We start from the raw sequence: 16,796 nt of genomic DNA, 5'->3' as shown, positions 1-16,796 counted from the left end.
AGATACGTATCCTTATTGTCACTGCACAATATCGTCAGATACGTATCCTTATTGTCACTGCACAATATCGTCAGATACGTATCCTTATTGTCACTGCACAATATCGTCAGATACGTATCCTTATTCTCACTGCACAATATCGTCAGATACATATACTTATTCGCGTGGCCCTTTATCGTCAGATACGTATTATTAATCTCAATACATCGTCAGATACGGATAGTTATTCTCGATACACAATATCGTCAGGTACGTATCCTTATTCGCAGTATATCTGAAGTTATGTGTCACAATTTGCAGGGACTGTGGAGACGCATGAGCGGGTGTAGGGTTTGCTCGTCACGCCGAAGACCCGGGTTCGATTCCCCCATATAGGTACTATGTGTGAAGCCCATTTCTGGTGTCCTATGCCATGATTGCTGGAATATTGCTAAAAGCGGCGTATCACCATTCAGTCACTCACTCACTCACCGCTCACAAGAATGCCGCGTTTAGGAGAATATTTTGGCTGAGATAAACTATTGGCTTGGGAGACCAAAATTCCGGTTCCGGTAATTACCAAACGTGAGATTCCAGTGTCCTAGGTGTCATGGCAATTGCATGCTTGTGTTGTGTGATGTTGTAAATGTATTCTCCAGTCTGTAGACCTGTGGGGCGGTGAGGTAGTAGTGGTTAAAGCGTTAGCACGTCACGCCGAAGACCGGGGTCGATTCCCCATATAGGTACAATGTCTGAAACTTACTTCTTGTGTCCTATGGGGGCGGTGGGGTAGCCTAGTGGTTAAAGCGTTAGCTCGTCAGGCCGAAGACCGGGGTCGATTCCCCATATAGGTACAATGTCTGAAGCTTACTTCTGGTGTCCTATGGGGGCGGTGGGGTAGCCTAGTGGTTAAAGCGTTCGCTCGTCACGCCGAAGACCAAGGTTCGATTACCTACATGGGTACAATGTGTGAAGCCCATTTCTGGTGTCCCCCGCCGTGATATAGCTGGAATATTGTTAAAAGTGGCGTAAAACTGAACTAACTCTGGTGTCCTATGCCGTGGTATTGCTGGAATATTGCTAACAGCTGCGTAAAACCCAACTCACTCACTCACTGTATACCTTTAAAGGGATTCCGTTGTCATAGTGTGTCCTCTTACGCCGAGGGTCTCTCAACGGTTAACATGTATTTAGGTTGAGGAGAGACGGTGTGTGTGACTCTGTCCTGCATTCATGCAGTGTGTCACTTGGTTACAGCGCGATTTAAATACAGACGTACACCTGGTACATACGGTTAGACATGGTACATAGGGGTACAAGTGATACAAGGTATACATGTTACACATGGACATATATGATACAGGGATGGTACTCAGGATACGTGATACATAAGGGGATATACGCTACACATGCAACTATATCCCTGGTACACACAAATAAATGCTAACGCTTAGTCTCTTGATATATATAATTTCGACTGTAACATAGAGGATACATGGTACGCAGCTATATATCCGTTACACATTGATACACACGATACAACTACATGGTACACTTGGATGTACATGGTACACATATGGTAGATGCGGTACCCTCTTTGCTGCTCTCAACATACAAACATGCACCTCGTTACATTGGATTAGGGAGGTACCATCATGAACGTTCTGGACGGTGTATCTTTAGCACTGCCCAGGGGTTGATACACACGATACAACCACATGGTACACAGAGAGGATACGTGGTACGCAGCCACATACCTGGTACTAAGAGGTGCACAGATATACACCTGGTACACGCACACATGGAACTCATACTTGGTACACACTGTACACAAATACATAGGTACATGGTACACACACTGTACACAAATACATAGGTACATGGTACACAAATACATAGGTACATGGTACACACACTGTACACAAATACATAGGTACATGATACACACACTGTACACAAATACATAGGTACATGGTACACAAATGTACACAAATACATAGGTACATGGTACACACACTGTACACAAATACATAGGTACATGGTCACGATGACATTGACAAGCACGCACATGGTTTCCATGGCACAGGGGGGGGCGGTGGGGTAGGCTAGTGGTTAAAGCGTTCGCTCGTCACGCCGAAGACCCGGGTTCGATCCCCCACATGGGTACAATTTCTGGTGTCCCCCGCCGCGATATGGCTAAAAGTGGCGTTAAATCCAACCCCCTCACTCACTTACACACCATGGAACACAGGTACAACCATACACGAGATTACATTTGTCACTCATCTTTCTTCTCATCACACGACCAAACATTACTACAATTTCTCTTCTCACTGATTTAACAGAATCGTAAATTTTGGGCTACGTTCTCTTTTAAAACGTCAAATGTTATCATTATGAGATTTAAAAACGACCTGCCATGTTTTGGGCGTGTTTCTTTCAGCTGCATGTAGTCAGATCACTCTAATGTTAATTCAAATAACGTTCAGATGGAAATACTCTGCCTGCACATATGTGCTTGATGCCTGTATGTGCTGTATGAACATATGTGCTTGATGCCCCCGTGATAAAGCTTCTTTGTCGCTTTATATCTTTGCTGCTCTCAACATACAAACATGCACCTCGTTACATTGGATTAGGGAGGTACCATCATGAACGTTCTGGATGGTGTATCTTTAGCACTGCACAGCCTTAAGTACCATTTGTCTTTGTGTCGGTGCCAAGAATGGTTCGCTTTGCTATCGTATAATTGCCACCACCTATAGTTTCCAGTGCAACCGAGAACACATTCGGGTAATACGATAGTTTAAGCTCGGGTTGAATACAGTATGATTTGGTTCATATATAGGCAGCTCGACACTTTGGTATGTATGTTTCCGACGGGGATTTACGGATTACGGATTTACGGGGCACTTGTCTACAGTGGTACCTATGTTTCTGTCTTTCTGTTTTCCCCGTAATAAGGCACCCAGTACCCGATGCTTGTAAATGTAAACGTGTGATCTAGCTCCTTGCGTCTTCCGGGACTGTGTGGTAGCCCAGTGGTTAAAGCGTTCGCTCGTCGCGCCGACGACCCGGGTTCGATTCCCCACATTCGTTCTAAGTGTGAAGCCAATTTCTGGGGTCCTCCACCGTGATATTGCTGGAATATTGTTAAAAGCGGCGTAAAACAATATTCGCCAGATTCCTGTGCATGAAGGGGCTAATGCGATCATAAACTTGCGACTGTCCAAAGATCTCGTATTTATTGAAAAAATACTACATTCCATTAAAATCATCTGAAATTCAAGAAAGACACTGTCCGCAAAATTAAAACATACATATCTAAATCTGATATTTCAAGTCACAGTGCGTTTGGTCTCAGTTATAACTTTAAGTCAATACAAATCTAGAAAAAAAACTTTTTTAGAGACAAGGTAATCATTGTAGAAAAAAATAAAAGTTACTTATAGGACAATCATGCAAACAATGATATTATTCGCGGTATAGTATCAACTCTTGGAATGTTCAACAATATTTAGCAGAACGAATTTGAAGATAATTGAAGAAAAAAGAATCGCCAAAGTTTGGTTGATGGACTGTAGTCAGAAACGAGTTTAATTCGATATGTTTTGTATGTTAAATCGTATCCCAATTGCGTAGATCGATGCTCATGATGTTGATCACTGGATTGTCTGATCCAGGCTTGATTATTTACAGACCGCTGACATATAGCTGGAATATTGATGAGCGGGCCGTTAACATACAAACAAACGTATGTTCATAAAACTATAAACAGAACTTTAAACCTCTACAAAAAGTTAAAATACGTACAAAATGCACAGTTCCCAAGGTTTTTATTGTACAAATGAAGATAACTTCACTACTTCATCCTAACGTAGACCCCTTAAATCTCTTCAAGTTCACCGATATGCACCATTAACATTCCCCTCCCGACCACCTAGCATCTCGATTCTCTACACCAGCATTCCAAGAGCACTTGAAATTGATTCATCTGTAACATGGCGCTCGACAACAAAAACAAAATCTCATCTTAAATACTTTTTAGTCCAACTAAATCTGGAGCTGTGCGACGCGTTATCCTGAGATCATTATTACGTAAGTGAATCGGTGTAAGTGAAGAGTAGCGAGAGGTTATGGGGCAGACCCATCTCTGATCGTCTGGCATCCTCTGGTTCCCACGGTATATCGGTGAGTACGACACGAATGCATGCACCAATTGACCCCAGCATCCCAGGAGCATCTCCAACTTACGCATGCATCACATGATAAACTTACACGGGTCTGTACACACACATACACGGCAAAAAACGTCGTGACCGATAAGAGGAAGCTTGTTTAACGTGACCTTCAACTCTACAAGCGTAACGATTGTGCTATTTGGATGTGATAACGTAACTGAAATATATGTTTCTGTGAGGGTCTTCCGAATAGGTCTTTTAGTGTTTTGTTTTCTCTTAGAGCATATGTGTATTGTCTGTGTAATTCGGGCTGAAGGGGTCGTTGTCGGCACAGGTACTACAGATACGTACCCCAGGTACGTTTCTGTATACAGAAATGTACCCTAAACAAAGTCCAAATACAGAAACGTACCCGGTACCCTAAGAGGCGGACGAGTCCATATTCCGCAATCCAAAACCGAAACTGTATGTAGTTTACGAGTGGTATTGGGCATCGCGATATAACCGTTACTGTGTATGTTCGTTTTTTTATGTAACGCAATCAAATGTATCTAATACAACAGTATGACAGTTCCGATCAAGAAAACGACACAGTGGGTATGGAATCGTCCTAGGGTACGTTTCTCTATGCTGATTTTGGCTAGGGTACGTTTCTGTATACAGACACGTACCTGGGGTACACATCTGTAGTGCCTGTGCCGACAACGACCCCTTCAGCGTAATTCACGTGTTTACGCAGATGTGTGTCACGTGAAACGTGTGAATTGCGTGTCATGTGACGTCATGGAATGTTTTGCGTTCACATAACTTGATCTCTTTTCCATGCGCTTCTGTTGTTGTTTACTGTTCAGGAACTTTGTGACATCATCCGATGGGCCAGTCTGTCTGATATAACAGCAGGCTTAACTTGACTACCTTGATAGAATCTCTGCGCACCATGTTTAGCGTGTACTTTTTTTCTGGCATTCGGTTAGACGGGAGATGTGGGAAAACGTAAAGGATTTCTAACGATAGAACATAGGCATCTGGCTGTAAACTCCAGCCTCACGCTGAAGGTATGAATATTGCGTCCTGTTAACCCAGTAGTTAGCATCATATTTTCATGTGCTTCACGTAGCCACCAAATTCTGGACATGGATCGGTCGGTCGGGAAATTTTTTTAATAAAGACAAAATTATCCGAATAATGTTCTTGATTCTCAATTATTGTAATTCGCGATCTTGTGGCAGCGACTGGTCAAAGGATATACATTTTACATGACGAGACGCCACGTTTTAGGTTCGATTAACGTTGTAAATTCTTTTTGTTTTTTGTTGTTGTTGTTGTTTTTTGGGGGGGGAGTCGGCAATAAAATTACAAGGGTCAGTTGGGCGATGAGCGACACATAAAATATAATTGCTGCCCTTACCGTTGTTCAAGTATTCTGTAAGAGTGAGTGAGTTGAGTTTTACGCCGCACACTCAGTATTCCAGCTATATGGCGGCGGTCTGTTAATAATCGGATCTGGACCACACAATCCAAAGAACCAACAGCATATTCTGTAAGAAAAAGATTTTACGTAATATATATGGTTTGTTTCCGTATGTATACAGGGGTTGACTGATATGTTCTGAGCCTCAAGAAAAGAGTGAATCAGTTTAATTTGGCTTTTAAAGATTTGTTTGTTGATACCTTGGACACTGTGAGTGAAATATGAGATTTAGCCTTATGTGTATGCGTGAATTTTGCGGATATTGTCTTTCTAGAATTTGAGATGTTTTAAGTATCTTTTTTCAATAAATACGAGATCTTAGAGGGATGAAATTTTTAAGGCACACGTTTATGGTTGCATTTGTGCCTTCATGTACTTGCGAATATTATTTTACGCCGCTTGAGTGTGGCAACCAATCCAGTGATCACCGGGAACAGCTATGACACCTGTCGTACCACTGAAACACCAGGAACACCTTCTTGAAGTAAAGTGACAAACTTTTATTCATGGTTTTCTAATATATAAACCTCTGTCAATCTGCAATTGTCGCAGTACGAAGTACTATTATATGTTGTAGGAAAGAGTAAGTGAGTCTTATAACAATACTCCAGCAATATCACTGCGGGGGACACCAGTAATGAGCTTCACAAATTGTACCATGTGGAAAATAGAACCCGGGTCTTTGGCGTGACGAGCTGACGCGTTAACCAGTAGGCCACCCCGCCACCCCTGACCCTCAATAACAGAAGTGCATGATAGTGAATTCTTTTGTTGGGGGCATGTACCCGTGAAGATCCGGGCAAGAATAGGTCTACAGCAACCCATGTTTCGCCTGATCGGATGGTCAGACTCGCTTACGGGGCTGACGCCTGTCATCGTATCCCAGTTGCGTAGATCGATGCTCATGATGTTGATCACTGGATTGTCTGGTCCAGACTGGATTATTTACAGACGGTGGTCATATGGCTGGAACGTTGTTGAGTGCGGCTGGAACGTTGTTAAATTGACAGAAACACAGAAAGATGGCATTACATTTTGTCATAGAGAATTATCCGTGAAAACCGTTCGTGCACATTGCTCCGTTGTTTATGAAATATGCAAGGATCTGTGACCTCTGTGACAATGATTGAGTAGTTGCAGGGAAATGGCTTAACACCGAAGCCATTTATTAAGATGATCGCACATTTACGTTAAGACAACATCTGTACGGACGGATGCCTCTTCCTTTACCACCGACACAATGTGGGCAACAGTGTTTTAGTGTAGCAGGACGCGACTCCTGTCCGGGAAGGCCTGTGACATCAGGAACACCAGAAATTCTCAGGAGAATCCACGGTATGGTTATGTCATATTAAGTTCAGTAGGTATATGTGATGGTACTCTCGACTGTCATAGCAACTTTGGCGATAAAGAAAATATCAACTCTTTGGATTAGAAAGCTTCTGACATCCGTTCAAAAACACGCCAGGCCAAACATATATCGTGATAATCTAGCCCTGTTTGAAGCTGATCCTGAAAGGTTCTTGCGACGATGTGCTACATTGGATGAGTCGGAGAATAAACAAAAGTCAAAACTGTGGAAGTATTTGGCATCACTACCACCAAAGAAGGCAAGACTTTCATTAGCTGAATGTGTAGTCATGTGGACATCCAATACACGGAGAATATTGTGCTGCCATCTGGGGCAGTTATGGTTTGAAGAGAAGTGGGAAGCTGAGTAATTATGTGCCCTTCTAATAGGACAGTGCACAAAACAGGATTTAAACTCCTTTTGATTCAACGTAAGATCCTCTCTGGCCCCGTCAGGCTTCTATACTTTCCTGAGCATGAAGTAGTGGCTGGAACCCACTTCGACTTAAAAAACGACATCAAAACAGCTGTGGGATACTTTTTGGAGACTCAATAGAAAAGCATCTACGAAACTGGGATACGGTTCTCCAGAAACGTTGGAAAAAAAACATTTATTAATTTGGAAGGGGAATAGGTTGGGCAAGTCTTTCTATGTGAAGTTCAGAATATATACTCTCCCAAAAAAGAAACGCATCATGAAAATAGCAATTTCGTGTAGCAATGAATTAAAACGTGATTCATTTTCCAAAAGGTTTTGCTCTGTTTATGAGTCCTATGGTGTTTATGTTTTGAAACATCACAACAAAACGCACCTCCGTAAAATACCCGTATTTAACGGCGTGATTTTCAATTTCGGCGTGTAGTGTCACAGAATACACAATTCACATGCAATGCACGTGAAAGTTGGGGATCAGATAGTCTCAATGATGGGTATAAAAGGTTGATCGCTGTCTGTCGATTATTCACTGTATTTGGAATATTGTTGACGAACGCAAAATGCCACGTCTAAGTGAAGCCAACCGTCATATCGCCATTGGTTTGCTTGAAGCTGGCCAGTCTCAACGTGCAGTTGTCCAACGCATGAATGTTCACCAAAGTACCATTTCACGGCTCTGGGAGAGATATCGCAGGCAGAATGCGGTAGCAGATGCCCCTCGTAGTGGGCGACCTCGAGCAACCACTGCGGCGCAGGATCGCTACATCCGGGTACATCACCTGCGTCATCGAACAGCTACGGCAACCAGTACCGCTCGACAAATACCCGTATTGAGGAGGCTTTCTGCACAGACCGTCAGGAACAGGTTGAGAGAGGCTGGTTTACGTGCCAGAAGACCTTATTTTGGCCCTGTGCTTCGACAACAGCATCGTCCACATCGAGTTCAATGGTGCACCAACGTTCAGGCCTGGAACCTACCGAATTGGCGTAGAATCTGGTCCAGTGATGAATCACGATTTCTACTGGAACGACGCGATGGAAGAATGCGGGTGTACAGACGTCGACGTGAACGTTTCGCCAACGCTTGCGTTCCCCAGGTGGACAGATTCGGCCGGGACAGTGTTATGATGTGGGGAGCGATCACCTGCCGTAGGAGAAGTGATTTGGTGATGATCCAGAGCAACCTGACAGCTCAACGATACTGTGACGAAATCCTACACCCACACCTCCTTCCAATCATTGATCGCCAGAGGGAGTTGTTTCAACAGGACAATGCCAGGCCCCACACAGCACGTCACACTAGAGACTTCCTCCAGAACCACAACATCAATGTGCTCCCCTGGCCCTCAAGATCACCGGACTTAAACCCGATCGAACATCTGTGGGATGCCCTGGACAGACGGATGCGACGCCTTAACCCTCAGCCCCAGACACTTCAGCAACTCGCACAGGGACTACAGGCAGAGTGGGCTGCGATTGGGCAACACGAGATTCTGAGACTTATTCGTTCGATGCCGAGGCGATGCCGTGCAGTTCTGGATACCCACGGTGGTCACTCGAGGTATTGACTTCAGTGCCACCACACGTCTCCATGTGACACTCAAACTGACTTTCCTCGAGTTGGTGCCAAAGACGGATAAGTCTGCATTGCCAGTGTGCAATTTCGCTATATTTCATTGACTCATAAAGCCTACAAGATGTTTCAAAATAAACATAAAAATACAGTTGAAATTCCTATATGCGTTTCTTTTTTGGGAAAGTATATAATAAATTCCCTGTCGTAATTTCGCGCGTTTGTTTGGTAAAGATGTGTCTTGTTACATAAATGATAACACCAGATTAACAAACGCTTACCTTTCAAATACAGAATGTTTGAGTTGATAGGGCGTGGTTAAGCTTTACGTGTCACCTGGTGTCTTCACTGATTGTCAGTGTATGAATGGAGCGGGATGCCAAAAGAACCAGACACACTAACCCTGTTCGCGAACACCTATATTCGTCACTAACTTTCGGAACCCGTGAAAGTCCGGGTAAGAATATTGATCTTCAGTAACCCATGCTTCTCGTAAGAGGCGACTAACGGGATCGGGTTATCAGGCTCGCTCACACATGTCATCGGTTCCCAATTGCGCAGATCGATGCTCATGCTGTTGATCACTGGATTTTCTGGTCCTGACTCGATTATTTAGAGACCGTCGCCATATAGCTGGAATATTGCTGAGTCCGGCGTAAAACTCAACTCACTCACTCACTAACTTTCGGTGTATGAGTCGCGGGTGTTACCGATAGAGCAAGACACACTAACCCTGTTCGCGAACACCTATATTCGTCACTAACTTTCGGTGTATGAGTCGCGGGTGTTACCGATAGAGCAAGACACACTAACCCTGTTCGCGAACACCTATATTTCGTCACTAACTTTCGGTGTATGAGTCGCGGGTGTTACCGATAGAGCAAGACACACTAACCCTGTTCGCGAACACCTATATTCGTCACTAACTTTCGGTGTATGAGTCGCGGGTGTTACCGATAGAGCAAGAAACACTAACCCTGTTCGCGAACACCTATATTCATCACTAACGATCGGTGTATGAGTCGCGGATGTTACCGATAGAACAAGAAACACTAACCCTGTTCGCGAACACCTATATTCGTCACTAACGATCGGTGTATGAGTCGCGGATGTTACCGATAGAGCAAGAAACACTAACCCTGTTCGCGAACACCTATATTCATCACTAACGATCGGTGTATGAGTCGCGGGTGTTACCGATAGAGCAAGACACACTAACCCTGTTTGCGAACACCTATATTCGTCACTAACTTTCGGAGTCGCGGGTGTTACCGATAGAGCATGACACGCTTACAATTTTCGCGAACACTCGGTGTCCTCACTGATTGTCAGTGTATGAATGGTTGGGGATTCCGATCGAGCCAGACACACTAACCACGCGAACACCATTGACCATGAACAAGAGTCGCCGGAGCTACCGATAGGGCAGACACGCTTAAAACACCTGGTGTTATCACCGATTTTCGTTGATTCATTCACATAATCATTAAAGTTTAATGTTACGGCAGATTTGTCTCTGGCACTAACGTTTTAAATTTCACCAAAGAGGAAATCGCTAAAGCCCTTTCTCACTCAGGTATCTGGGACGTTATGAAGCGCCGAGGACATACTATTTAAAGCGGCGTCAAACACGACTCATTCTCATTCACTACATGCACATCTGCATCAACCACCATTGTGGCACACACTTCACACAGCTCCACTCGCTTTGATATTTCGATTGATTTTATATTATTTAATTCCAATGAATAACCATGGCCTGTTTACAGAAGCTGTCAAAGGGTTACTCGAGCACCTTATTTCAATACTTTGAGTCTTGTGATGACCCTTAACATCGACGGCCAGATCAAAGGTATTGCAACATTTACCTCCCTTTAATCACTCTTCTGATAGACAGTTATCGCCTTTTTTGCAAAAAAACTGGGCCTCTGTGAATCAGCTTCTATATTTAGATGTCCTTAAATAGACGGTCCAACAGCCTTCGGGGATTAGCATTGACGTTACTCAATGAATTACAGGGAATTCTGGGACGATCGGACTCCGGGCAAGCTGAATGGCCCGTGTGCAGATTGAATGAGGACACGCTGTAAAGATCGATATTGGTTTATAACATTGCGGTTCAGGAACATTGATGACGACATTTGTTGTGATTGGTTGTTACGGTGTGATCAATACAGTCAGGAGACAGGCTGGTCATTCCATTGATGCCTTCTTGCTGTTTTTGGTGTCTTTTCAGGAAATCTTTAATTTACGTGAAACTGGTCTTTGGTCTCTGCGCAAATGATCTCTTCAACCTCGGGACCGCCGGGAACACTATGTTAATCATTCTGGTCATATACAATCAAACCCCGAAATACCGGAATCCCGGTTTTGGAAACGATTTTTATATGAAGGGAATGGCTCCCTATAACGGTGAACCTGTTCAATCCGGATTATTTGATTTGCGCATGTCACTGTCCAGATTAAACTGTATTGGAGTGAGTGAGTTTAGTTTTACGCCGCGTTTAGCAATATTCCAACAATATCACGGCGGTGGACACCAGAAATGGGCTTCACACATTGCACCCATGTGGGGACTCAAACATGGGTTTTCGACGTATCGAGCGAACACTTTAACCGCTAAGCTACCCCACCGCCCCCTTAAGCACAGAATCAATTGATCCGAAACCAGACTCTACGTATACAGATTCCACCTCCAGCGGCTATTGGGATTGCACCAAGCTTCCATCAAGCTTCTTGAGTACGAGTTACGGGTCAAACTATTAGCCTTATTATTGCTTCCTTTTTGGTCGATATTTTGTCGTTTAGGACGTGTTCACCGTGCAGTATTTGCAATTGCTGACTTCCAGCAGCACAGACCCGTGAAGATATGGGTTAGAATTGATCTTCAGTAACCCATGCTTGTCATAAGTGGCGACTAACGGGATCGGGAGGTCAGGCTCGCTGACTTGGTTGACACATGTCAACGTATCCCAGTTGTGTAGATCGATGCTCATGCTTTTGATCACTGGATTGTCTCGTGCAGACTCGGTTATTTACAGACCGCCGCCATATAGCTGTAATATTGCTGAGTGCGGCGTAAAACTATACTCAATCAATCAATCACTACTACCGGTTGTAATGTGTTTCCACTTCGTTCATCAATATCATACACATAGCCCTAGAAACTAAAGGTCTTACAATTATTGAAATTTTCAGTTAAATTTGAGCATCCTTTCCGGGTTTGTATTATCGAGGTTTCATTGTTTATTTTTATAGATGCACCTTTTGAGACATATTAATAACTACAACAAGCTTTACTTCATCAGGTAAAATTAATTTAAAAATCACGCCTCATTTTCTACCTACTAATTCAAAAGTACTTACACAGCAGGAAATGAGGTGGACGTCTCAGTTTTCAAGATACGACACAGGTTGTTCATTAAGAAAGAGGGATCAGTTGCATCTCATAGCCACTGATATGTACACGTGTTATATTTCAAATTATATGGTTCAAACCAGAATCCAAATATAGTGATTTTTTAATCAATGTCATTTTGGTAAATATGACACTCTTGAAGCAAGCTTGTGAGTAGCCTTGGACTTGAAAGTTACAGATTTAGACCGATTTTTCGTCACAAACTAAAATTTCAAAATGCTATGTAATCACACATTCGTTGTTTCAACAACTGGTGTTATGTTAAATTATATCTGCACCAAATGATGTTATGTTAAATGATATTTACACACCTGGTGTTACGTTAAATGATATCTACACACTGTGATGTTATGTTAAATGATATCTACACACCTGATGTTACGTTAAATGATATCGACACACCATGACGTTATGTTAAATGATATCTACACACCTGATGTTATGTTAAATGATATCTTCACACCTGGTGCTGTGTTAAATGATATCTACACACCATGATGTTATGTTAAATGATATCTACACACCATGATGTTATGTTAAATGATATCTTCACACCACCGTGTTATGTTAAATAAAATCTACACACCATGACGTTATGTTAAATGATATCTACACACCATGATGTTATGTTAATTGATATCTACACACCATGATGTTATGTTAAATGATATCTACACACCATGGTGTTGTATGAAAAGATATCTACACACCATGATGTTATGTTAAATGATATCAACACACCGTATGTTATGTTAAATTATATCTACACACCATGATGTTATGTTAAATGATATCTACACCCAATGACGTTATGTTAAATGATATCTACACACCATGATGTTATGTTAAATGATATCTACACACCTGGTGTTATGTTAAATGATATCTACACACCATGATGTTATTTTTGATTATATCTACACACCATGATGTTATGTTAAATGATATCTACACACCATGATGTTATGTTAAATGATATATACACACCATGATGTTATGTTAATTGATATCTACGCACCATATCGTTGTGTTTAATGATATCTACACACCATGGTGTTATGTTAAATGATATCTACACACCATGGTGTTATGTTAAATGATATCTACACACCATGGTGTTATGTTAAATGATATCTACACACCATGGTGTTATGTTAAATGATATCTACACACCATGATGTTATGTTAAATGATATCTACACACCATCGTGATGTTATGTTAAATGATATCTACACACCGTGATGTGATGTTAAATGATATCTACACACCATGGTATTGTGTTAAATGATATCTACACACCATGATGTTATGTTAAATGATATCTACACACCATGATGTTATGTTAAATGATATCTACACACCATGGTATTGTGTTAAATGATATCCACACACCATGACGTTATGTTAAATGATATCTACACACCATGATGTTATGTTAAATGATATCTACACACCTGGTGTTGTGTTAAATTATATCCACACACCTGGTGCTGTGGACAAGGTATGATGTTAACATGGACACACAGGATGGTATCTGTTGTTCGAAGGCATCACTTCCTGGTGCAATATTGACAAACTTTATGGATATCAACTTCTTATATTTCGGGAGTGCGACGTTTTGAGACAGATTCTTGTACTGTTGTCAAGCAGGTACCATCCCAGGGTCTGAAATGTGCCCCTACACCGCCACAAATTAAATCGGACATATTTATTGCCAACGTTGAGAAAGACCTCCACCAACTAGCACCCGGAGCAAAGGTTGAGTTGCTTTTGCTTTTTCTGTGGTACAAGCATACGTATCGACAGGTTTCTAAAATGCCACTCAAAGAAGAACACCTGGAGTTTTACATTAATACCTTACCTTACACCGTATCTTCTTCACAAAGAATCAATAATTTCAAATCCAAGTCATGACACTGGTGGGCAATTCCATAGCCAATTACTTTGCAGTTTGACCACCTGAGTGAGTCTAGTTTTACGCCGCCTTTAGCAATATTCCAGCAATATCACGGCGGGAGACACCAGAAATGGGCTTCACGCATAGAACCATGACCTTCGACGAGCAAACGCTTTAACCACTGGGCTACCCCCACCGCCCTGCGTTCCAAGTAGATCAAAGGAAGTGACACATTAGTAGCAGATCACCATTATGGTATGCCAACGTGCATGGTTTTGTATTGACTACTTATGCGTCATAACTCTGGATTCGAACCAACGACTAGTTTTGTTGGGGTTTTCGTTAAAAGCCCAAGCGGTGGGAGTAGCCTAATGGATTAAAGCGTCCGCTCGTCACGCTAAACACCCGGGTTCGATTTCCCACATGGGTACAATGTGTGAAGCCCATTTCTTGTGCCCTCCGCCGTGATATTGCTGGAATATTGCTAAAACCGGCGTAAAACCATACTCACTGTTTCGAACTACTGATAATTCGAATATCGTGTAAACGAGATTTCACTGGAATGACTCACTGGCTCTACAATTTAACTCGATACAGTAAACTTTATATTCACTGTTTAAAGGGGCATGTTCAGTGACCTAATCTGAACCAAAGGATCAACGATTGCGTAATCGATTCAACGATAAGTCAATAACCTATCATTTCTTCAAGGTGGTCTGGCAGGGAAAAAACAGCCGAAAAAATCTATCTGGCGGTGCAGTATTTATGGAGATGTATTTATTTCTGGCGTTAGATTTCCTTTGAGATCGATGCGCATGTGTGTCTTTTTATACAACGAGATTAAGAATTCTGTTTGTGTTCATCGGGATCTTACCAGCACGGTACCAAGACGTCTACTGAAATAGACCAGCACGTGACGTGTGGCGGCAACAGACAACACCTCAGATTTGAATGCCTGTTTTTATTTCAAACACGCTGGCCGTTACACATACCTGATATTTTGGTATTGTGATCTGACAATGTGTAAGGGCACGTTATTGTTTAAATGTTTTACATCATGGTAATCCAATCCATGATTATGGGTAATGCGTTCACTGGAAAGGTGGCTTATATCGTCGTATTGTACTGTGTCCAAATCATTAATTGTGCATCGACTTGCACTGCAGAGTTGCATACCTTAGGTAATCAGGATCCGCTGATCGTGGGTTCGAGTCCCAGATCAGCTCCGATTATGAGCACTATGGTGTACATGGATTTCCCCAATGTTTGGGGGTTTGTTGTCTTGTTGGTTGGGTGCCACTGAATTCATCAATGTACAGCTATGTGAAGGCGTTCGATGAAGACTCGATCTTGGACCAGAAAAGTGTGATTGACATCGTGAAGATCGATCTAGGCAGTTAGAATTATGCTAAGCAGGAACTTCAAGGGTGGTTCACCAGTGATGGGTTTCAGTAGCGGTCAACGGTTTAGAGCGTTCCACATTCCGTCATTAAGTACCTGACACGTCATGATACAACTGATGCTTTTCAAATCCTTACTCACACATTCACTCACTCTCTCCTTCCCTCACTCACTCACTCACTCAAAGGCGCACTCAGCAATAGTCCCGCTATATGGCGGCCGTCTGTAAATAATCTGGACCAGACTATCCAGTGATTGATACCATAGCATCGATCTACACAATTGGGAACCGATGACATGTGTCAACCAAGTCAGCGAGCCTGACCCTGACTGCCCGGTACTCACTCAAAGGACTTTATCCTAGAGCGCAGGTCACTAATCTGGGGAAATTCAGCAACGCTGGTCACGGAGTGTCCATGGATTGGTGACCGTGTTTGGCAGCTTGACTTCTGAGAGTTTTTAGGACTTCTGTCCTGCTCCACAACGAAGCACCTATGTCGTCACGCCGCAAGCAAGTGAGTTTGTTCAAAACTGCCTCTTCTCACTCAGCAGAAAATGGGTACCCGGTGGTATACAGGCAGATTGGGCTATCGAGGGCAATAATGTCCATCGTGCTGGTTGTATGCGCTTAGAGCATGTCCCAGCACTATATAAATGGTAATTGTTTTATTAAAACACACGTGTACACACACACACACACACACACGCACACACACACGCAGGCACGCTGTGTCCCTGGCACAGTGCTGTGTGACCAACCCTGTTCAATGATAACACACTGGTTTCTCTTTTTACTTTCACAACACACCGAATTACGTTTACGCCATCACCATGCCTGTAACCTTGTGTTTAAAGTAGGTTGCTCATGAAAAAATGTCGTCCGTGCCACACTTACTGTAACCCTCACAGGGGAAGTAAGGCGGCCATCATACCCATTCCATAGGTAATCAAGCCAAAGTTCTCAATGGATTTCCGACGCGTAAGAAATTAAGCATGTTAATTATTGGGCTTAGTGAGAAACAAATATCTTTTCCTGTCATTATAAGACAATATATATATTGACGGAACTCTTATAGATCTGCCCAATGT

The sequence above is a fragment of the Haliotis rubra genome, unplaced genomic scaffold (assembly GCF_003918875.1).
Source record: "Haliotis rubra isolate DU_JTF1 unplaced genomic scaffold, ASM391887v1 Scf441, whole genome shotgun sequence".
NCBI classification, from domain to species: domain Eukaryota; kingdom Metazoa; phylum Mollusca; class Gastropoda; order Lepetellida; family Haliotidae; genus Haliotis; species Haliotis rubra.
The sequence above is the reverse complement of the archived record's forward strand: the minus strand, read 5'-3'. Positions refer to the sequence as shown.